Source organism: Halichoerus grypus, chromosome 2 (genome assembly GCF_964656455.1).
Source record: "Halichoerus grypus chromosome 2, mHalGry1.hap1.1, whole genome shotgun sequence".
NCBI lineage: Eukaryota > Metazoa > Chordata > Mammalia > Carnivora > Phocidae > Halichoerus > Halichoerus grypus.
The window spans coordinates 132,916,240-132,939,108 of record NC_135713.1 but is presented as its reverse complement, the minus strand read 5'-3'; the positions used below and the strand labels follow the sequence as shown (position 1 = coordinate 132,939,108).

The following is a 22,869-nucleotide window of genomic DNA, read 5'->3' as shown; positions in this document are numbered from 1 at the left end:
GGGAAGCAATGTAGACCTCAACTATTATTGGAAAGAATGTCAAAGTCACACTGCAGGAAAAGCATGAGATGTGAAAGGTATTTATGGCTATCTTCAAAAAATACAATGGGTCAAATGAGATTAATTTTTTTTTTTGAGGGGGAAAAGAATGAATTTCTAGATTCTGCCATTTCTCTGCCAAATAAACCAGAGTTACAAATAGCTACTCAACTGTTATGTTTTTACACATTTTTTTCATGAGGGATGCTTTTAAAAAGTAGTATTTTTAAAGTAGCATTTTTATACAGAAACCATCAACAAAACAAAAAGGCAACTTATTGAATGGCAGAAGATACTTGCAAAATGGTATATCCAATAAGGGTTTAATATCCAAAATATATAAAGATCTTCTACGACCCAACACCAAAAAAATAAATAAGCCAATTAAAAATGGGCAGAGGAACTGAAGAGACATTTTTTCAAAGAAGACATACAGATGGCCAACAGACAAATGAAGAGATGCTCAATATCGCTCATCATCAGAGAAATGCAAACCAAAACCACAATGAAAACCACCTCACACCTGTCAAAATGGCTAAAATCAAAAACACAAGAAATAGCAAGCATTGGCCAGGATGTGGAGAAAAAGGAACCCTCGTGTGCTGTTGGTGGGAATGCAGATGGTATAGCCGCTATGGAAAGCACTATGGAGGTTCCACAAAAAATTAAGAATGAAACTACTATATGTAATTTCACTACTGGATATTTACCCAAAGAAAACGAAAATACTACTTCAAAAAAATGTATGCACCCCTAGGTTTATTGCAGCAATATTTACTATACCTAAGATATAGGAGCAAACCAAGTGTCTATCAGCAGACGAATGGATAAAGAAGATGGGGTGTATCTATATACGATGGAATATTAGTCATAAAAAAAGAATGAAATCTTGCCATTTGCAACAACATGAACAGACCTAGGGTATCAGGGAGAGAAAGACAAATACCATCTGATATCACTCATATGTGGAATTTAAATAACAAAACAAATGAACAAATAAAGAGAGACAAACAATCAAACAAAAACACGCTCTTAAATACAGAGAACAGACATGGTTGCCAGAGGGGAGGTGGATGGAGGATGGGTGAAATAAAGAGGATTAAGAGTACATTTACCTTGATAAGCACTGAGAAAAGTATGGGATTGTTGAATCATTACATTATATACCTCTAACTTATATAACATTATATATTAATTACACTTAAAATTTTTTTAATGAAAAGTCACATTTTGAATCATTTATGTTTACATGTTGGAAAACAGTCTTTCAAAAAATCCCAAAATATACTTAGTGATAAAATAAAAAAGGTGACTCCAGTTCTACACGGTAGTGTTATGTAACTTACAAAACACAAGAAAAATTGGTCCTGAAAATGCTACGATAAGGTAAGATCAACAGCAAATGATCAAGGCACAGATGTATTCTTCTTCAGACTCTTAGCAAATACCAGGGGCAGGGGTGATGCAGTTACTGTAAACATGGTCCTGGCCCCTACCTACTGTTTTCATCACTGTCTAGTTTGCTCTCAGCGTATCAGCATGACATAAAACATCATGTTCCCCGGTGGTATATTTCATAGACTTTTACCAGTAACATAGTCTTGAATCTGATAATGGTGTTTCTAAAGTGTAATGCTTCATAACTCTACTAAAACCATTACTTCTGTAGTCAGAACCAAACTGGGTGCCACCATTGAAAAACAGAGTCCACAAATCAAAATGTATTTTTGAAATAACTCATCTGAGTAACCTGGACTTCTCTAACACCATGAAGAGGTTACATAGTCCAAAGCTAGATTTCTAAATAATTCTTTTTCATTCACTTTGTTTATACCCCACCACACTCCCTAAAACCCCCTCCTCCAAACTCTGAAAATTCTTCTAGCTATGAATCTATCTTGTCCTCACATTCAACTGTCTTTCCTCCAAATATACCACCATCTGGTAATAGCATGCTCCTTCTTCATAGGCCCAAAATACCCAGGTCAACAAAATCATAGCTCTCTTTAATAGGAATACTCACTGTTAATATTTCTTTCCCAAATTGTTCTTTCAAGGTTGGTTGTGAAAAGCAGTCTCCATGTCACCATGGAATTTTCCATTATGAAGAAAGTGTCCATAATTCATATGTCAACTAGCGAGTAAGTATTGAGAGACAGGATAGTACTTCTCAGACTTAGATATGTAAATGAATAACCTGGGAATCTCTTTATATTCTGATCCAGTGGGTGTGGGCTGGGCCCAAGACCTTGCATTTCCCCAACCAGCTGCCAAATCATGTCAAGGCTGCTGCTCTGGAAACCACACTTGGAGCAGCAAGGGTCTATTTTTATATTATTGTTTTCAGTTATTTACATTCACAATTACTAGCTTGGAATGGTTTCCAGTTTTCTGAAGATTTTGGAACATAGAGGTAAACAAAGAAAGACAAAAAGGAAAATCCAGTGACTTCAGTCAGCCAAAGCCAAGTACGTGGTGGCAACCGAAGAGAGAGGTGATAGAGCAGTGCCAAGGCTAAGGAGGAGCAGGTGGGTGTGAGCAGGCAGCGGGTGGAACGTCCTTCCCGAGAGTTCCCAACTCACCACTGATCTGCCCACTCCACTAGATGCTTCTTTCTCTCTGTCTTGAACCTCACATCTCAGCATAGTCCCTCTGTGTGTCATTATCTGTTCAAAGGTGAATGATTACTTAATGACTGAGCAGAGTTGAAAGCAAGTTGAGAAGAGAAACCGAACAGATGCCAAGGGGTTGGATGAAACGTGTGCATGTTTATCTGGGAGGCAGGGAGCCAGGGGAGAGCAGGGCGCTGACGGGATTGTGAAGAAGGAAGAGAAAAGCGCCCACACTGAAACCTGCAAGATGCTGAAAAAAAATTCCTTGATTTTCTGATTTGGCTCAGGGCTGGGCTCCTGGTCCCTTTCTTTCTTTTATAATTAACTATAGCTGGATGCACATAAGACATGTACTTAAATCTCAGTGGGCTGTTTAGGTCTGTTTATTTAGGTTTTACTTATAGTCCCAGATTAGATCATTTCCTCTTTAAAATGGTACGTGAACTCTCGAGTAGAAGAGTTCTTTTTCTGATTGCTATTCAGGACACAGGTGTAAGGAGAATTTTGTTTTTAAAAACTTACAAGGACTATTGAGTTTTCACATTACACAATGTGAACCTTCTGAAGTGACTAATGAGAAACCCACATATTCACAATCAACCTCTAAAGCTACTGTGGTTTCTCAGTTTCTTTGTTTGAGCCTCAGAAAAACTCTGCGTTCCTAAGCCACTAGAGATGTAAACAAAATAGATGTGCTTATCAGATTTCTCCCATCCCACACTTTGCTTCCCTGTTGTCTCCACTTGCCCTTCTGGGGAAAGGATTAATGGATTTCAACAGAACCTTCTGTGGGCCTCAGAGGAGGTGGCTCCTGGCTTGATTTGTCCCTTGTGTGTGGTTGTAAAACACCGTGACCAGATGACCCAGCACTGCGAAGTAACAGACCCTCCCCACACCATGTTGGGTCTTGAGCCAAGACCACTGTCCCCTCTACCAGGTCTCTTGAGATTAGCGGAACAACAGTATTTTCTAGTGAAACAGATTCAGTAACTTGTGGCTCAGAGCCCACAATAAAATCATGGTAACCATTTATAAACATTAAAACGTTAATCCTTTCCAAATAGGTCCTGATGAGAACAAGGCTAATTGCAGCAATGACCTGAAGTGTAGACCCTGATCAGCATTCATCTCCCTCGTGGTGGTGGGACCTGTCGCAGGAAATCCTGTGACTCTGCTGTGCACGGGTCTAATTGTAATAATAAGGCTCCACATGGGCATTCCTGGTAGATGAGCTGATTTTCATCAAAGAACTAAAAGGTAAAAAATAATTCTTATTTGGGGTAGTTACTGTAATTTAACCACTCTTCAAAGACTAAGGCTTCTTAAACATCCTTTTATGATTCCCATTCCTGCATTTATTTTTGTTTTTATTTTTTAATTATAGAAAACACTTCAGTTAGGTTAAATACTTTAGTTTTTATTCATCAGCGATTGTATATTTATGTAATATCCATGCTTACTAGCATAGACACTTGGGCTATCCTATTTCACTTTGGTAACTTGCAAATGTATGTAACAGAGCTTTAAAAAAAAAATTATTTGTGGGGCGCCTGGGTGGCTCAGTCGGTTAAGCATCTGCCTTTGGCTCGGGTCATGATCTCGGGGTCCCGGGATTGAGCCCCACATCTGGTTCCCTGCTCAGTGGGGAGTCTGCTTCTCTCTCTCCCTCTGCCTCTCCACATCTCTCGTGCTCTCTCTCTCTCTCACTCACTCTCTCTCAAATAAATAAATAAAATCTTAAAAGAAAAAAGTTATTTGTAACAGGAATGAAAATTACCACAGTGGGAAGTTTCACTCTATTTCCCTCTTCCTGCTTTTCCACCACCACCATACAAGTGGACCTGGTTTGTTTTTGTTTTTTAAGATTTTACCCATTTATTTGAAAGAGAGAGAACACAAGCAGGGATGGGTGGGTGGGGAGAGAGAAGCGGACTCCCCACTGAGCAGGGAGCCCGACGTCACGGGGTTCAATCCCAGGACACCTGAGCCAAAGGTAGACGCTTAATAGACTGAGCCACCCAGGTACCCCTGGAACCTGGATTTTAAGGGGGATGAATTTTTACATCCTGGCTCACTAGATTAGTTACTTCATTTGGAAAAGTAAACAAAGACCATGAATAAAATGCAAAGAAAATTAAAAACACCATAGTCAGTGGTATCATAACAGCATTGTTTGGTGACAGATGTGATCTACATTTGCGGTGAGCGTAGCACAATTCAGAGAGTTGCTGAGTCACTATATTGTACACCTGAAGCACTATGTATCAACTATACCTTTCTTAAACATAAAGTGATACCTTCTGAATAACTAAATTCAACTCTCATTAAGCAAAACACACACAGAGCCCTTCCATCATGTCTTGGTCATTATGACAAGATTCAGTTTTGTTTTCTTATGCTGATGATGATTATCATTGTTTTTTGATTGTTTACTAGAAAAGTATCCCGAAATGGAGGACTTTAGTGTATATTCACCTCTGTAATCCAGCACCTACAACAGTGGCCGGCCCAGAGTAGACAACCAATGTTTCTAATGGAGGGGTGTGGTAACTGGTCAGACAACCTCAGATCCTGTCCTACCCCCATTCCCAGTCTGTTCTTAGCAGCAACTTCCCAGCAACTTCCTGGCCAGCTCAGAATCCATTGCCAAGAACCCAGCAGTGGGCGATTCACAAAGAAACTGAGAGCTGTTGTGCCTGATGGCCCACGCTGTCAGAGAAAGTGTGGAGTTAAGTACCACCATAACTTCACATAGTACTAAATTAACGTATCAGCTTATGAAGCATTTTAGCAGCTTCATTAAAAATGTGACAAGAACTTTTATTTTTAAGATTTTATTTATTTATTTGACACAGAGAGAGAGAGACAGCTAGAGAGGGAACACAAGCAAGGGGAGTGGGAGAGGGAGAAGCAGACTCCCTGTTGAGCAGGGAGCCCAACGCGGGGCTCAATCCCAGGACCCTGGGATCATGACCTGAGCCGAAGGCAGACGCTTAACGACTGAGCCACCCAGGTGCCCTGAGATGAGGACTTTTTAAAAATTAGTAAAGCACATCTGAAAATTATTTTTATTCAAAGTAGAATTCAAGGTTTTCTAATCTGAGAGGATTTTTCCTGATGATAGGTCTAAAGAAAATTAAATTTCCAATCATTCTACTTTTTTTTCCTGTATCATGTAACTTATTATAAAAGCTGTTTAACATACTCAAGAGAAGTACAGAGAATAACTTTAAAACTTGGGTAGCCCCAACCTGCTTTCAACAATTACTAATTAACTTTTTCCAAACTTCTCTATTTAAAAATAAAATCAGATGTCTCCATAATCGAAGTTAAAAAAAGATTTCGGTCACCAGAAAGAACAGTTTGAATATTACTATCAAACAAAGGTAGGAAGAATTTCTGTTGAACATTTTTTTTTAAATAATCTCTACACCCAACGTGGAGCTCGAACTCAGGACCCTGAGATCAAGACTTGCAGACTGACAGAGCCACCCAGGAACCCCTCTGTTGAACAATTTTAAATGTTACTAAAACAAATGGGTACAGTCTCCCTGGAAATAAATATAAGGAAAATTCCTTCATTACAAATGTCTCAGTCTTTTCTGTTGTTATGAATAACATTAAAATATTATTGAGATTTATATATAGGTAGATATCATATATCCAGGAGGTGGATCAGAGGTTTACCCATCTCCTTAGAGTGAATTTTGAAATTAAATGATGTCTTCTTCCCCAAAATAGTAATCCTCCCCTAAAATTCTCCTCAATTCTCCTATTTATATGTTTTAGTATGTAGATAGGGTAGGTATACCTATCTAGGGTAGGGAAGGAGATAAAAGTGGGCTTGCCTAGTTGAAAGAAATATTTAAGTGGAGATTTGAATTTTTAAAAAGAAAAGAGAACACTGAAGAGCATTCCTTTCTTAATTGAAGAACTAGGTAGTCAAAAAATTTTTGATCATTCTTCTTCCGCAAGCTTGCAAATACATATGCAATCAAGTAATGACTTTCTGGTACAGGAAACAGGAAACACCTGATATATAAGATTGTCTTTCTTATAAATCATATTGTCAGGAACAGAGGTGAATGAAAGGCAGACCAGGTGGGCTTGCCTAAGGCACTATTCTCTAAGAGGGACTCAAAGAGTCGTAGAAATGTCACAAGATGGGGGCGCCCGGGTGGCTCAGTCGTTAAGCATCTGCCTTTGGTTTGGGTCACCATCCCAGGGTCCTGGGATTGAGCCCAGCATCAGGCTCCCTGCTTGGCGGAAAGCCTGCTTCTCCCTCTCCCACCCCCCGTGCTTGTGTTCTCTCTCTCCTATCTCTCTCTCTCTCTGTCAAATAAATAAATAAAATCTTTAAAAAAAAAAAAAAAAAGAAAGAAAGAAATGTCACAAGATGGAGAAACTGGTGTTTACCCCATCGTTTCTTACAGAGAAAGTATTATGTTTGGATGAAACCCTTGGGGAGGGAGTGCTGAGATTTCCCCACCACCGCCCCCCCCCCCAACTGCCAAGAAGGATGGGCCAGGCAGCTGCAGGCTCCGTTCTGCAAAGTGGATTTTTCAAGGCTGGTAGAGCTGACTGACTTGTGACGGGGAATGAGACTTTCCCCTCCACCTTTCTCCTACCCAGAGCTCAGACTCTCTTCAAAGTAGATGTTCAAGTCTTTAAAGCATATGAGTTGTAAAGGACCAAATTATTAACAAGCCAAGCTGAAATAAGTGCCTGACTTATTTCACTCAGGCTGCCCAAACACAACAGTACACACTGGCTGGTTAATTAACAACACAGCTCTGAGGGCCAGGAAGTCCAAGATCAAGGTGTTAGCATGGTCACATGTGGTGAGGGCCCTCTTCCTGGGTCATAGCCAGCACCTTCTCTCTGTGTGCTGACATGGTGGATGGTGCTAGGGATCTCTCTGGAGTCTCTCTTCTAAGGCACTAACCCTACTCATGACAGCTCCACCATCATGGTCTAAACAACCTCCTCCCAAGACCACACTTTCAAACTCCATCACGGAGGGCATTCGAATTTTAGAGAACACAAACATTCAAACTATTGCAGCCTCCCTCTGGACCAGGTCACAAAATCTTCCTGACAGCAAAGCTCTGTTCTCATGCCATCCGTCCTCAGAAACATCTGAGTCTTTCTAGAGCTTTGTTCTCGTGGTACTCTTTGTAATGGAATGTTAAATCAATGTCCCATTCTTCATAGATGAAAAGTAGAATGAATATTTTTTTCTTTTTGATGTGTGAACTGGTTGTTAGCCAAAGAGAAAAGGATTTTAATTGAGTTGTTTCCTCCTTCCATGTCCATCCCATTTATTCTCAGAGGGTCTTTCATGGCAGGGCTGGTCTCAACTGCCCTGGGCATGAATGAGGGTGCCCATCCAGTCCCCCAGTCTGGAGAGGCTTGTCCCACCCTATACACTTTCCCCACTGGGAAAAAGCAAACTCACTCAATTGGCTTAGAGGACACATATTTAGGTTTTTTTGTGGGTTTTTTTTTTCTTTTTTAGCTCCTGGTCAAAAAATGACCATCAAAACATCAGCTCCGGGTAAAGAAGAGTTATTACTGAAAGAGACAGCCGTCTGAGAAACCATCACCTATGTGGATTGCTTGTTGTCTTAGTGTGAGGCCAGGACTCTATCAGACCACTCTTTTCTATTTGTTTCTGACAATTTCGGAATTGACCCTAACAGGAGCACAGTGGAAAATGCACGGAATTTCAAAGGAGCCACTCCTGTTTCTTTGTTTGTGAAATGGAAGTAATGATAAAAACTAGAATTACGTTGAATGTTGCATGAGGTAACATGAGATCTCATTCTTGTGAGCTATAAATTGTTCTCAGCTATTTTGTGGGGCATGGATCGGCTGGCTGGTAGTAACAAACAGAGCTACACACTTTTTTCCCGTTTTAAAAGTACGATTACTCATTCTGAAAGAAGCTGCTTCGTGGTTACTGCCAACCCTCATTGTTGGCTTTTGGTTAGGACCTTATAAAAGGAAGTATGAATTACTGTAATCCCGAGAATGGTGTAGGATGAAGCTCAAGCCTAGAGTTTAGCCCTTGACATTATTACCATCCCAGTGGCAGGTGGGGTGGGGGCACACAGTAGCTCCTGTCATCTCTGCTGTCACGGGATGTACCAGAATAGCATTATTTCAGCCACCTTTACCAGATTAAATAAAGTAAGACAGAGTTACAGCTCTGATGCAAGAACGGGTTAAATTCTCTTAGATTGCCTTCTTGGGTTTAAGGAAAAACACAGTGTTCCATAATAAAATCATGTTATTAAAGGGTTGCTCTGATATGATCAAACATATTAAAATCACATATTTCATAATGTCTTTATGTTTGGTCTTTAATCTATCATGATGAGCTCATTGGGTCTAATGGTTCAGCTTGTTGAGTTTTGAAAATTAGAGCTAGGCTTTTACTGACCCTAATTTTTTAGGTTAATAGTAGTTTTTATGAGAGCTGGTCATCTGACGCATTGTGGGGATAAATGAATCCGCTTACTTTAGCTTCTGCCACTCAGCACCGGTAACTCCTTGCAAAGGATAATTTTCACGATTTCTCCAACATGACGTATGAGCCATAACTCTAAATCTGTGTGTATCTGATACGCATATATGCAGTTTTAATATATATACACTTAATATGAAAATATATTTTCTTCCTGCCTTAGAAATAAGTACTTTCATCTTTGCAATAGCTACCTAAATGCTTATTATCCAAGATTTTTTTTTTTTTTTTTTAGAGAGAGAAAGGGTGTGTACTTGACTGGGGAGGGGACAGAGGGAGAGAGAATCTCTCTTCTTTTTTTTTAAGATTTTATTTATTTATTTGAGAGAGAGAGCACATGAGAGGGGGAGGGCCCAAGGGAGAGGCAGACTCCCTGCTGAGCAGGAAGCCCGATAGAGGACTCGATCCTGGGACTCCAGGATCATGACCTGAGCTGAAGTCAGTTGCTTAACCAACTGAGCCAGCCAGGCGCCCTGAGAGAGAGGATCTTTTTTTTTTTTTTTTTTTTAAAGATTTATTTATTCATTTGAGAGAGCGAGAATGAGAGAGAGAGAGAGTACATGAGAGGGGGGAGGGTTAGAGGGAGAAGCAGGCTCCTCGCCGAGCAGGGAGCCCGATGCGGGACTCGATCCAGGGACTCCAGGATCATGACCTGAGCCGAAGGCAGTCGCTTAACCAACTGAGCCACCCAGGCGCCCCCGAGAGAGAGGATCTTAAGCAGGCTCCACGCCCAGCGCAGAGCCCATCCCAGGGCTCAATCTCACAACCCTGACATCATAACCTGAGCCGTAATCAAGAGTCAGATGCTTAACCCACTGAGCCACCCAGGTGCCCCTAGCAGATTTCTTTGGTCAAGATGGAGCATATGCTTTCATTAACCTCACCTGGATTATTTTTAAAACACAAAATCACAAAATACTAAAGCAGATTTCATTCCAACACCTTTAATGGTGAATGTCTATCCTATGACTTTCATAAAACCCCTTCTGAGTCGATAAGAAAAGGTGAAGATATCCCTTAGCTATAATTCCTAGGTGTGACTGTACCCTAAATTCTTCAAGATGCCACAGGCAAAATGTTTGTTCATCAAATAAATGCTGGTACCATTCATTCTCTTGTAACAAGCTCCACATTATATTCTGTAGAATAGTAAATATTTATTTAAATACTAGTATAGACTTAAAGGATTTTCACTAACCATAAACCTCCCAACATCATATGTTAATTTGGTCCAGCTTTACTTCACACCATCCGCCTTCTACTTATTTTTGTTTCTGGAATTCGATAGGCCCAACATAAATATTGAATAAGAAACTATCCAGAATTCAAGTCACTCAATCAACTGGTAAGAATTGATTGAGCACCTACCATGCACAAGGCACTTAAGGAATACTGTGAAATTTAAAGCAATTCCTTTTTAAGAGCATCCAGATATCTTTGTAATTTCTTGCCTGCCAAAAAATGATTAATATCCATGAATTTTAATAAATGGTGAACCCAACAAGAAATGAAGATGTAGGGTGTTCCAAAGTCCCTTTGGGCTCTAGGTAATTAGGTTTGTTTTCATGGCTTCTATCACAAACCTGGGTATACCGAGTCCATCCGTAGATTCAAGTTCTTGGATAGTAAGCCCATTGTCAAGGTCAGCCTGCCTAGCAAAGAACCAGGATTCTGCACAGGAGTGAACATGTTCTAACATCGAGGGGAATAAACCTGGAAGGGTGGCCAGAAGAGAGGCTGATGACAAGACCAACATGATTTGGTTAAGAAATATGTACTTAGAAAATATAAGATGACACTCTTCCACTACAAAACTGACTATAGGTTGTTTCAATTGCCTATCTCACGTTGATTCATCTAAAATTTATCCCTAGTAGTGTTAACAATCAATGAGGTGGCCTTACTTATCAAGATCACGAAGTCACCCCTGATGCCCAGTCCAGCTCCTTCCCCTCCAGAGCTATGAGGTATGGGAAGGCCAGGTAGACAACCCCGAGTGGAGCACTGAGCTCGATTATTAATGGTTTTGGGGAAGCAGAATAATGGAGGGATTAAGATTAGGCAATAATGACCTAATTTTAACACGGCCATGAAGGCTCCTCAGTAGACTGTGCGCTGCACAGTAGAATGCTTTAGAACAAAGAGCATGCAACGTGAATCTTGCACACAGAGAGGCATTTGAAGCTTTAAAAATACCCAAATATACAATGGCCTCTTGTTTAATTATAGTAATTATTCATCAGGCTCCAGATGTTAAGAAAGAAAAAAAAACTTTATCTTTTTATGATTAGAAGCATGAATCCTTTCAAATGTGTGTGTCACCGAAATGGAATGTATCTAATCATCAACTCGCCGCTGAGAGAGCACTGAATAAATAACTGAAGCCAATCCAGAGCCTTATTAAAAGGATTTGTTTCCAAAGGGAGAGAGAAATACCTTCCATTTGGAAGAAATGAGCTTTTCATTTCAGCCCTACCAACAAGTCAGCATTACATGGGGCATTCTGGTGGCATCAGGACGCATTTTGCAATGTCCAGTCCAATTCTTGACCAGAAGCCCCTGATGTCTGTGCCAGTGAGGCTGCTGCATTCTTCCCATGGTAACTGAGTGGCCCAGGAACAAAGGCCCCCCCTAGCTCAGCCTGCCTGAGGTTGGGGGGAGGGCTGGTAAAAAGGGCAAGATGGCCTCCTACAAAGCCAAGCCCAGAATTCCATAGCTGAAGTCTAATCCCTCAGGCCCTACCAAATCCCACAAAATTCAAGAGAAAACGACAAACTTCTTTCTGTCGGGGTCCCAAAGATGAATAATAATTGGATGTTAATTACTGGAGTGTGGTAGACAGCCTCCAACATGGCCCCAGTGATTTTCACTTTCTGACATTCATGCTTTTGTGGAGTCTCCTTCCATTCTGGACAGGGCCTACAGTGCAACCAATAGAATATTGCAGAAATGACGGCATGTCTTCCCAGGCCAAGACATAAAAGGCATTCTACCTTCTTGTGCTTGATCTTTCTCCACAACCTTGCACTCTGGGGGAAGCCAGCCACAGTGACAATTAACACTGGATATGCCCAATGGAGAAGACCATGTAGTGAGGGAGTAAGGACCCCTGACAACAGTCAGCATTCATTTGCCTCCTGACAGAGGCTCCTTACTGCAGTCCCTCCAGCCTGAGTATCCTCTTTAGTGACTGTAACCTCGGCTGCCATCTTGACTGCAAGGTCATGACAAACCCTGAGCCAGAACCCCCCAGTGAGGGCCACTCCCAGATCCTTGGCCCAGAGAAGCTGTGTGAGATAATGGTGACTGTTGTAAGCCAGTGAGTTTGGGGTTAATTTGTCACACAGCAATAGATAACTATTGCATCAGGTTATCTTCAACTGTTTGACTTTTACCTTGAAGCCTCTCCATAAATAAAGCCATGTATTTCATGTCATGGCCCAAACAATTACATGGTATGAGGGTGTGTGTGTGTGTGTGTGTGTGTGTGTGTGTGTGCGCGCGCGCGTGTTGGTGGAATCCATTCAGCTTTAGTCTCTAACCCACAATGCAGAATTCAGCTCAAGGATGCCAAGACATATCATATTTACCCATTTTATGGACTCTTGCATTATCATATATACTTCATGTACTTTTTCTGTGTTTTGAAAGAAAATGAGAGGTGCACAAATGAGAGAATTTAATTTCTAAGATATCTTTAGACTATCACAATGTTCAAGGTAAAGTACCATTTTTAATATTTTCATTAAAAAATTTTTTTTTTCTGGGCGCCTGGGTGGCTCAGTTGGTTAAGCGACTGCCTTCGGCTCAGGTCATGATCCTGGAGTCCCTGGATCGAGTCCCGCATCGGGCTCCCTGCTCGGCAGGGAGCCTGCTTCTCCCTCTGACCCTCCCCCCTCTCATGTGCTCTCTCTCATTCTCTCTCTCTCAAATAAATAAATAAAATCTTTAAAAAAAAAAAAAAAATTTTTTTTTCTTTCTAAGTAGCCTCCATGCCCAACGTGGAGCTCAAACTCCCAACCCTGAGATCTAGAGTCGTATGATCTACCAACTGAGCCAGCCAGGCACCCCCAAGGTCATGTACCAAACTGTAGAAGACAGTCATAGATATGGAACACTCAGAGTCCCTAACCTCAAAGAACTTACACTACCAGAAATGAAAGTGCCAAGTGTCCATACAATTAAAATTTCATTAAAAACATACAATAAATATGTATACAGGTATCCAGCAACAAGCCAAGAGGGATTATTTAAAATTTGGTTAAATAACAGGTGGGACCTCAGATTGGCAAAAGAGGAACAGAGAAAGCCAGCTCAGAAGGAGGGAGCAGCCTGAACCTGGGCAGCCTCAGGACCTATAGAGAGGGAAATGTCACAAAGTACTAGGCACAGACAATAGGCCTTGGACGTTGAGATGAGGCCCCGATATTTAACTGAGTAACCAGCAAGAGACACTGAAGCTCTGTGCAGATTGGAGCCATCACATACCAAAACTGCATTTCAGGAAAATAATTGAAGCTATGGACAACAAATTTTAAAAAGGAGAGGCTGAAAACAGCACAGTCAAGAGGCTCTGGTCTAGTCTAGACACAAAGGGAGGGACGAGGGAGGAGGCACAAATTAGGGACGGCTGTGAGAATGCCAAGGATGGGCCTGCATGAGCCCTGCAGGGATTCTCAAGTCCCTAGATTGAATCACCAAGAGGACCAAGGAGCAGCAGGGAAAGGTGGGAGAGGTTAGAGCAGAAAAGGAGACATAGGTGATTCAGTCTGAGATAGGAACAGGGTTATTGATAGAATTAGGGACTAACACCACAATAGCCAAACTGTGGAAAGAGCCAAGATGTCCATCGACAGATGAATGGATAAAGAAGATGTGGTATATATATACAATGGAATATTATGCAGCCATCAAAAGGAATGAGATCTTGCCATTTGCAATGACGTGGATGGAACTGGAGGGTGTTATGCTGAGCAAAATAAGTCAATCAGAGAAAGACGTGTATCATATGACCTCACTGATATGAGGAATTCTTAATCTCAGGAAACAAACTGGGGGTTGTTGGAGTGGGGGGTGGGTGGGAGGGATGGGTTCGCTGGGTGATAGACATTGGGGAGGGTATGTGCTATGGTGAGCGCTGTGAATTGTGCAAGACTGTTGAATCACAGATCTGTACCTCTGAAACAAATAATGCAATATATGTTAAGAAAAAAAAAAAGAAAGAAGATAGTAGGAGGGGAAGAATGAAGGGGGGGAAATCTGAGGGGGAGACAAACCATGAGAGACGATGGACTCTGGAAAACAAACTGAGGGTTCTAGAGGGGAGGGGGTGGGAGGATGGGTTAGCCTGGTGATGGGCATTAAAGAGGGCACGTTCTGCATGGAGCACTGGGTGTTATACACAAACAATGAATCATGGAACACTACATCAAAAACTAATGATGTAATGTATGGTGATTAACATAACAATAAAAAAGGAAAAAAAAAAAAGAATCAGGGACTAACAGAAAGGCTGCCAGGAGGGGAGAGGAGGTAAAGAAGCAAGAAGAAGTCATTTAAGTATAGATACACATCCAACCTCAGGCCTTCTACTAGGCCATCCTCAGACTGCAGGTGAATGTCTTTTGCAAGTACAAATACTTTGATTTGCATTGGAAACTGTCAACCAAGCTTGCAAATAAATTATAAAGCCATTCTATTGACAGATGCAAATATTTTCTATATCCGTGGATAGAAATATTGAAAAGCTCCAATTTAGGTATCACACACCAAAAAAAACCCTGCCTTACTTTTTCTTTTTTTTTTTTTTTTTTGGACAAATGAGCTTTCTCAACAGCCCCAATGTGACTCCACCCCTACCCTGCGCTAGATTTCTAAACAAACCCTTTGCTTGCCACACGTTTAGGAAATGGCTCCAGGATATCATTACCTCACCTAGTATCCTAACCCCACCTTCCAGCAACTCAGAGAGGACAAATCCAAACCTGTCTAACCCCCTGGCAATCAGCTAATTGTGTGATATACCATGTTCCCGCTGAATTCAACGCACCGCTTCCCTTGCGTATCCGCAAAGCTATGCGCTTAGCTTGAACATTTTTTCACAGCTCAAAGACAGAGCTCCTTGTATCAATGCCAAGGCTTTTTTGCAACTCTACCAAGGTAGAGTTTGAATCCAGATCTTCAAGTTAGACAAATGGCAAAACCCAGTAGCCTATGTATACATGACGCAAACGTTTACCAAATACAACTTTTTTTTTGCAAATTAGAAGTGGCGCCGGCTGGAGCAGCATAACACAACAACAACATACCAAGGACTTAGTGGAACCATTGGCAGCCCCCTAGATCAAGTAGCTCACTTAGTTCTTACCATAACACTACAGGAGGCTGAGATCAACATCTCAAGAGCCAAGAGTTGATCTCAGGCAGCCTCAGAGCCTGGGCTCCTGGGCACTGGGTCTGAAGAGTTTTCCAGATACCTTTTGCAGTCATCACTGTATCTGCTTCTACGGCTGCTGTAACAAATGACCACAAACTAAGTTGTTGCCATGACCTAACACTGCATCTGTCTGAGTCTTCTTCCCTAATGACATTGCCCTCTGACTCTGAGCAATTCTGCCTCTTCCTTCTGCTTTTAAGGACCCCTGTGATATTAGGCCCACAAGGGAAATCCAGGATCATCTCCATTTTAAGGTCAGCTGATTAGCAACCATAATTCCCCTCTGCATGTAACCCGATATATACACAGGTCCCAGGGATTAGGACACAGGACCCTTGCGGGGGCTGGGGATTATTCTGTCTGTCACACCCACTAACGCTGAAAGTAAGGAATCTAAGAATTCAAGCAGATTTAAAATGCTGGAAATCAGAACAATAAATCAAAGAGAGGTGAGTGGGGGGTGGGGATGAGAAGGAACTGTTGACAGGATTTTTCACGTGGGTGACTGAAGGCAGCCTCTCATATCCATCTCCCCGTCCCCGACATTTGCCCATCCCCCTTCAACTTCATCATTCGTTCACTGAGAGTGAACACTAGCTAGCTTTCTCATACCACCTTCCCAGCAGCTCAGCCAGGCAAAAACAAAATCTGGCTTACTCTTACCACCCGGAGTCATCATTATTCGATAGCCTGCGTACGACACACTTAATCCTTCAGAAAGCATGCTCTCTAGGGCAGTCTGGGCCAGGGAACAGTTCATAGGCTCCCAGCCGCTAGGACAGGAGCGTGCACAGAGCACCGATTGCAGTCGGGGAGACGGTGATGGTGGCTAGCGGGGGAGAGGGGGTGGTAGGGTAGGTGGGGTCATCCAGGCCAAGAAGGAAGCAATGAGTAGATGGGGAAGGAGCAGCAAGCGCTCATGAATGAACACGAGCCAGTTTCTCTAAACACCAGGGTCCGGTAGGAGAGAGCAGGGAAAGGTAAGAATTCAGGCCTTAGGGAGCAGCGGGATCAGAGCCCAAGGCCTGCTGGGGTGTGTGTGTGGGGGGGGGGGGTTGGTAAAATGCCTGAAATTGTATGGTCAAGTTCCAAGTTCAAGTTCCTGGAGGCTGTTAAGTAGGAGCCAAGATCAACGTACTGTTGACCAGCTATGAATTCGGCTGTCAGGCTCCTCCACTGTAAAAGGGAGCTAACAGTGCTCAGAAAATGAGAAAGACAGTATATAGGTAACCAAGATGTCATTCATGCCACAGATCCAAAGTACGTAATGCTGCCACGTCCACTGCCTAGAGTGCAGAGTCATGTGAGTGACCACAACAGACTGCCTCCAGTACACCTGCTTCCTAGCACCGCCGTGTACTCTGCACGGTGTCTATCCCATCGAGAATCTCAGGCCCCCTCTCACAAAGCGGTGGTGAGCCCTGAAGTGGGGAGGGGTGCAAGGCCCCTGGGGGAGTAGCAGATGGGGCAGGCTCCCAGTACTCATGTCCTCATGCGGCCCTGAGACCCCCACAGCAGGCTCTCCACCAACGGCTGCTCTCATTCTCCTCTCTCCAAGGGGTCCTCCCCCACCATGCCCCCTTCTCTTCACCCACCCACCTGTCTCCCCCGAAGTGAAAATAAATAGTTAGGTGTTTCGTAAAGGCCACGAAGAGGGACTCTGGCATCAACTATGAAAACGGTTCAGGGTTTTCACTACCTGGGCAAGGAGGTTTCCTGTACATAATTTTTGAGAATTACAAATTTAAGATAACCTGTTTTGAATGAGGTCTTCTGGGGAATCAAGGTGGATGACGGTACCCTGCAAATGTTTGGCTTAAGGCATCTCTGTAGTGCAGGCATCATGTGAATTGAAGAGAGTAATGGACAACACAGTCTGCTCAACGCAGCCTGAAAAATGCATATGGCATTGCATACATAGCACTGGTGGAAAAAATGCTTTGCAGCCACACTTACAGCATCTTACAGGAAATGCCAAAAAACTGAGTAGACTCAGAAAATGAGAGAGTTGTAGCTAGAACTTTGGATAGGAGTTGGATTTTAGTCCTGGTTACAGCCCTTGATTTTATCCAAGCACTAACCCAGATTTTAGTCTTCGTTAATTTGCCAGGAGATGCACAAAACCACAACAATAATAACAAATATCACCGAGCACTTACTATTAACCTACTTAATCTTCCACACACAAACCTATGAAACCAATGCTCTTTTTCGCTCCCATCTTACCAAAGAAGAAGCGGATGCAGAGAGATTAAAAGTCATCTGCCCAAGGTGCCACAGCAATTTTATGCCAGAAGGTAAACCCAGCTCCTGAGTTTGTCCTCTTAACTTTAGCACGTTTGTTTGTAAAATCAGGCAATTAGAGTAGATTATGCCTAGGCCCTTTTTGTCTGTTACAGTCTAGGACTCTCTGGATTTAAGTGTAAGTAAAAAAATTTAGATATGCATAAAGGCTCTAGTTTCTATGGCCTTCTTTACATGTAGTATTTAACACAAAAACTGGATTTATAGCACATATTGCTCAAAATTCATCTTAGACGAGGTTAAAAAAGGCCAAGAAGGTAGTACTAAAACGTGTAGAGAACCATAGAAGACCCCAAACAGCCAAAACAACCTTGAGAAAGAAGAACAAAGCTAGAGGTATCACAATCCCAGATTTCAAGATATACTACAAAGCTATAGTCATCAAAACAGTGTGGTACTGGCCCAAAAATAGACACATAGATCAAGGAAAGAGAATACAGTCCAGAAATAAACCCACACTTATATGGTCAATGAATCTATGACAAAGGAGGCAATAATGTACAATGGGAAGACACTATGTTCAACAAATACTGTTGGAAAAACTGAACAGCTACATGCAGAAGAATAAAACTGAACCACTTTCTTACACCATACACAAAAAATAAACCCAAAATGTATTAAAGACCTAAATCTGAGACCTGAAACTATAAAAATCCTAGAAGAGAGCACAGGCAGTAATGTCTCTGACATGAGCTGTAGCAACATTTTCCCAGCTATGTCTTCTGAGGCAAGGGAACCAAAAGCAAAAGTAAACTATTGGGACTACATCAAAATCAAGGCTTCTGCACAGGGAAGGAAACAATCAACAAAACAAAAAAACAATGTACTGAATGGCAGAAGATATTTGCAAATGATCTGGTGAGGGGCTCATATCCAAAATACGTAAAGAACTTAGACAACTCAACACCAAAAAAACCAAATAATCTAATTTAAAAATGGGTGGAAGACACGAATAAACATTTTTCCAAAGAAGACATCCAGATGGCTAACAGACACATGAAAAGATGCTCAACATCACTCAGCATCAGGGAAATGCAAATAGAAACCACAATGAGATATCTATTGCCTTACATGTGTCAGAAATGGCTAGAAATAATAAGTATTGGTAAGGATGTGGGGGGAAAGTAACCCTCGTGCGTTGTTGATCAGTATGCAAATTGGTATAGCCACTGTAACAGTTTAGAGTTTCCTCAAAAAGTTAAAAATAGAATTACTGTACAATCCAGTAATTGTACTACTGGGTATTTACCCCCCAAACCAAAAACACTAAGTCAAAAAGATACATGCACCCCTATGTTTATAGCAGCATTATTTACAATAGCCAAGATAAGGAAGCAACCCAGTGTCCACCCGTAGATGAATGGATAAAGGAGATGTGGTATACGTATACAATGGAATAGGATTCAGTCCTAAGAATAAGATCTTGCCATTTGCAACAACATGAGGGTATCATGCTAAGTGAAACAAGCCAAACAGAGAAAGACAAATACCATATGAGTTCATTCATATGTGGAATTTAAGAAACAACAGAAAGAAAAAAGACACAAACAAATAATGAAACTGGTAAGTACAGAGAACAAACTGGTGGTTGCCAGAGGAGAGGTAGGTGGATGGGGGAAATAAAGCAGATTAGGAGTACAGTTATCATGATGAGCACTGAGTCATGTACAGAACTGTTTAATCACTATATTGTACACCTGAAACTAACACTGTATGTGAATTATACTTCAATAATTATAGTTCAATTTTTTTCTTAACATAAAAGTAAATAAAAGGCAAGAAGTTTAGCTACTGAAAAAATATACTTTTTGTTAATTTCCAATGGCAGTTCTCTAGAGTCAAGTGGACAATGACATTCTAGTTGTATAGAGTATTAAACACACACACCTTCTAGAACATTAAAAAAAATTTCAGGTTAATGTAAGCCTGTAATTCAGGCAAGACTGCAGTGTGTCCAACCCAAATGTAACTGACTGTAATATCTTGGTTTCCCTTTGGTCTCCTTCCTTCAAGCAGAAGGGAGAGGAAGGGACAGGGACCGTGACACCTACACGGAACAGGCCAAGTGGGTTTCTGTCGGGCTCAGCTTCTTCCTGGGGCCCTTTTCTCTCCAACAAGTCCAGGGCCTCTCTCAGGGGTGACAGCCCCAGGACCCTCTGCACTCTCTCCTCACTTCTGTCACCGGTGTTGCCCTTACCTCTTGCAGGGGAAAATCTGACCTGGAATGCAGTGAGCATCACCTGCAGGCAACGTTCCCGCCAGGACCACAGCCCTAAGTTAAGCTCCAGGAGGCATTTCATTGATCATGTCAGTAACATGGAGATGCAGGGTATCATGGGAGAACAGAGCAGGGGGCCCTAGGCCTCTCTGGGGAAGTGAGGATCCAGGAAAGGATCCACCTCCAAGGACGAGGTGACCCCCACACCGAGAAACACGGGATGAGGGGATCCCCACTGTGGTGCTTCCGGGTGATATTGACAGGAGACACAGTTCACAGGTGGGGTGGAGACCGAACACAGGGATCGTCTGCCTTTGTCCTGTGGGCCACAGGGAATTATTGAAGGAGTTTGTAGGGAACTGACAACATCCAATTTGTGTTTTGAGGTCACCTGACTGATGCGTGGACCTGAGGGTTCCCTGACCAGAAGCTAGTTAACTGACAGTAGCTAAGAGATCACAGATTCTATGAATATTCAGGGTATAAAAGAAGGAGAATGTGTGATAGGGAAGATGCAAATAGCAAAAACAAACAAACAAACCCAAGGATGGCCCTAGAGTTCCATCTGGGGTGAAAGGATTGTCAGATTCACATGCAGACCTCCAGCCTTCTCCAGGGTCCCTAGAGCCCCTGTTCATGACTCCCCGAGTCCCCAGGCTCGCATGTGCTAAGGTCCGACCCTACAGTATCTAGATGTGTATGTAGGTCTAGATTTACCTTTCATTAGTCTGTATTTTTTTTTTACTGCTTTGCAACAAAGGTGTATTACTTTGTAATTTAAAAAGTTATACAGGGGCGCCTGGGTGGCTCAGTCGTTAAGCGTCTGCCTTCGGCTCAGGTCATGATTCCAGGTCCTGGGATCGAGCCCCGCATCGGGCTCCCTGCTCCGCGGGAAGCCTGCTTCTCTCTCTCCCACTCCCCTGCTTGTGTTCCCTCTCTCGCTGTGTCTCTCTCTCTGTCAAATAAATAAATAAAATCTTTAAAAAAATAATAATAATAAATAAAAAAATAAAAAGTTATACATATGTTGAAAATGCATTTACAAAAATTGTCTGAGGCGAATCCTGGCTTTTCATACCTACTGCCATAAGCATCTATGGATTACATGAAGCTGTTACAAAAGGAAGAAGGTGAATTGCAAGTACTAGCAAACTTTAAGTAGAGTCTACATATTACACTAAATTTTGATGCAATTTTTCTTATAGCACAGGATATCTGGAATAGAGAAGTCAGTTTGGAGAGGTTTGAATTATCCAACAAACATTTCTGGATCATTATAGGGAAGTAAGCAAATCCTCAGCACTAGGACCAGGCATTTGTCATATGGCCATTGGGAGATAAATGGCTTACAATAAAACAAACTGTATTTGGTAATTAAGATGATGTGCATTGATTCCTACTGCTTATCTCTTTTGAAACATCCTTCTAAGAAAGATCAGAAAATCACAGAGCTGAGCTGTCAAAAGGGTGTGTGTGGGCTGGGAGGGAAGACAGTGGGGAGCAAGGTGAGAGGTGTTTTGTTTTGTTTTGTTTTGTTTTTTATAAATGCGGCTAAAATTAATGGTGCTATTTTCACATTTGTAAGGTAGACAGTGTGATTATAGTACAAGCAAGGTTTCTTCCTCTCCCCAGAGACCCGGGTTTTGAACAAGGTATAAACAATCCCCAGTTCCTCTTGTAGAAGAATAAGTAAACAGCCTTTTCCAGAATGACAGTGGCCTGATGAATTAATGGAGGTATGCTCTTATTTGTGAGAAATCTCACGTTCAGATCGGAGCCTGCCCATGCAGAGATGGGATCCCACTGGTGCTGTGTATGGTTTGGCCCCCAGGCAACAGGGTTTGAGGTGCCTGCCCCCCATGCAGGGCCTGGTGACAGTGGAGACAGGGGGGCTGACTTATTATCTCTTTAATCCCTAACATCTATGTTATTACATTGTTCAACTCACTGGAAGAAGAATTTGGGGTCCTGTTTAAATCTGGGCTTTGAAAGATATTTTTTTGAAAGAACTGAGGTTCTCAACATGGAAACGTCACTTTTAACCCAAACACAGTTCCCAGACAGGGAGAAAGGGAATTATATCTGATTTTGGAGTGTCCTATCTATTTATATCTGGGAGTCCAGAAATCCAAGCCCATTCATGCTTACATTTCAAATGTGGATGGGAAACACCTAGAAAAGAAATGTTTTTCGGGACGCCTGGGTGGCTCAGTCCGTTAAGCGTCTGCCTTTGGCTCAGGTCATGACCCTGGGGTCCTGGGATTGAGCCCTGCATCGGGCTCCCTGCTCAGCGGGAAGCCTGCTTCTCCCTCTGTCCCTCACCCTGCTCATTCTCACTCTCTCACTCTCTCAAATAAGCAAATAAAATCTTTAAGAAAAAAAAGTTTTGCAATCTGAGGTGGAGCTAAGATGAAATTTATTTAAGAATAGGAGAAACATTCACCTCCAAAAGCAAGGGACTGATGCGTCAAACCGGAAATGATCCAATAACTACCTTGCAGTACAAATGTACTGACTTGAATGCCAGCCAATGTCGGGCTCTCCGGCCTTAGCTACTCCTTAATTGCTCATCTTTATACAGTATAAGGTCTTAAAGTGAGAAAAATACGTGGAGAAACAAAAGCTTCAGAGCGGCATAGGGTCAGATCAATGGAACAGGTAGAGTCCAAGTTTCCTCTCTGGATGAAAATTAACTAAATTCAAAATCAAGTTGACATTCAGAGGAGTATTC

At 42.1% G+C, this 22,869-nt stretch overlaps 1 long non-coding RNA gene across 1 annotated transcript in view; it reads right to left on the bottom strand.

The window, feature by feature from the left end:
- LOC118522898 (uncharacterized) overlaps positions 1-22,869 on the bottom strand; it is a 650,767-nt gene that overhangs the window by 484,428 nt on the left and 143,470 nt on the right. The window lies entirely within an intron of this gene.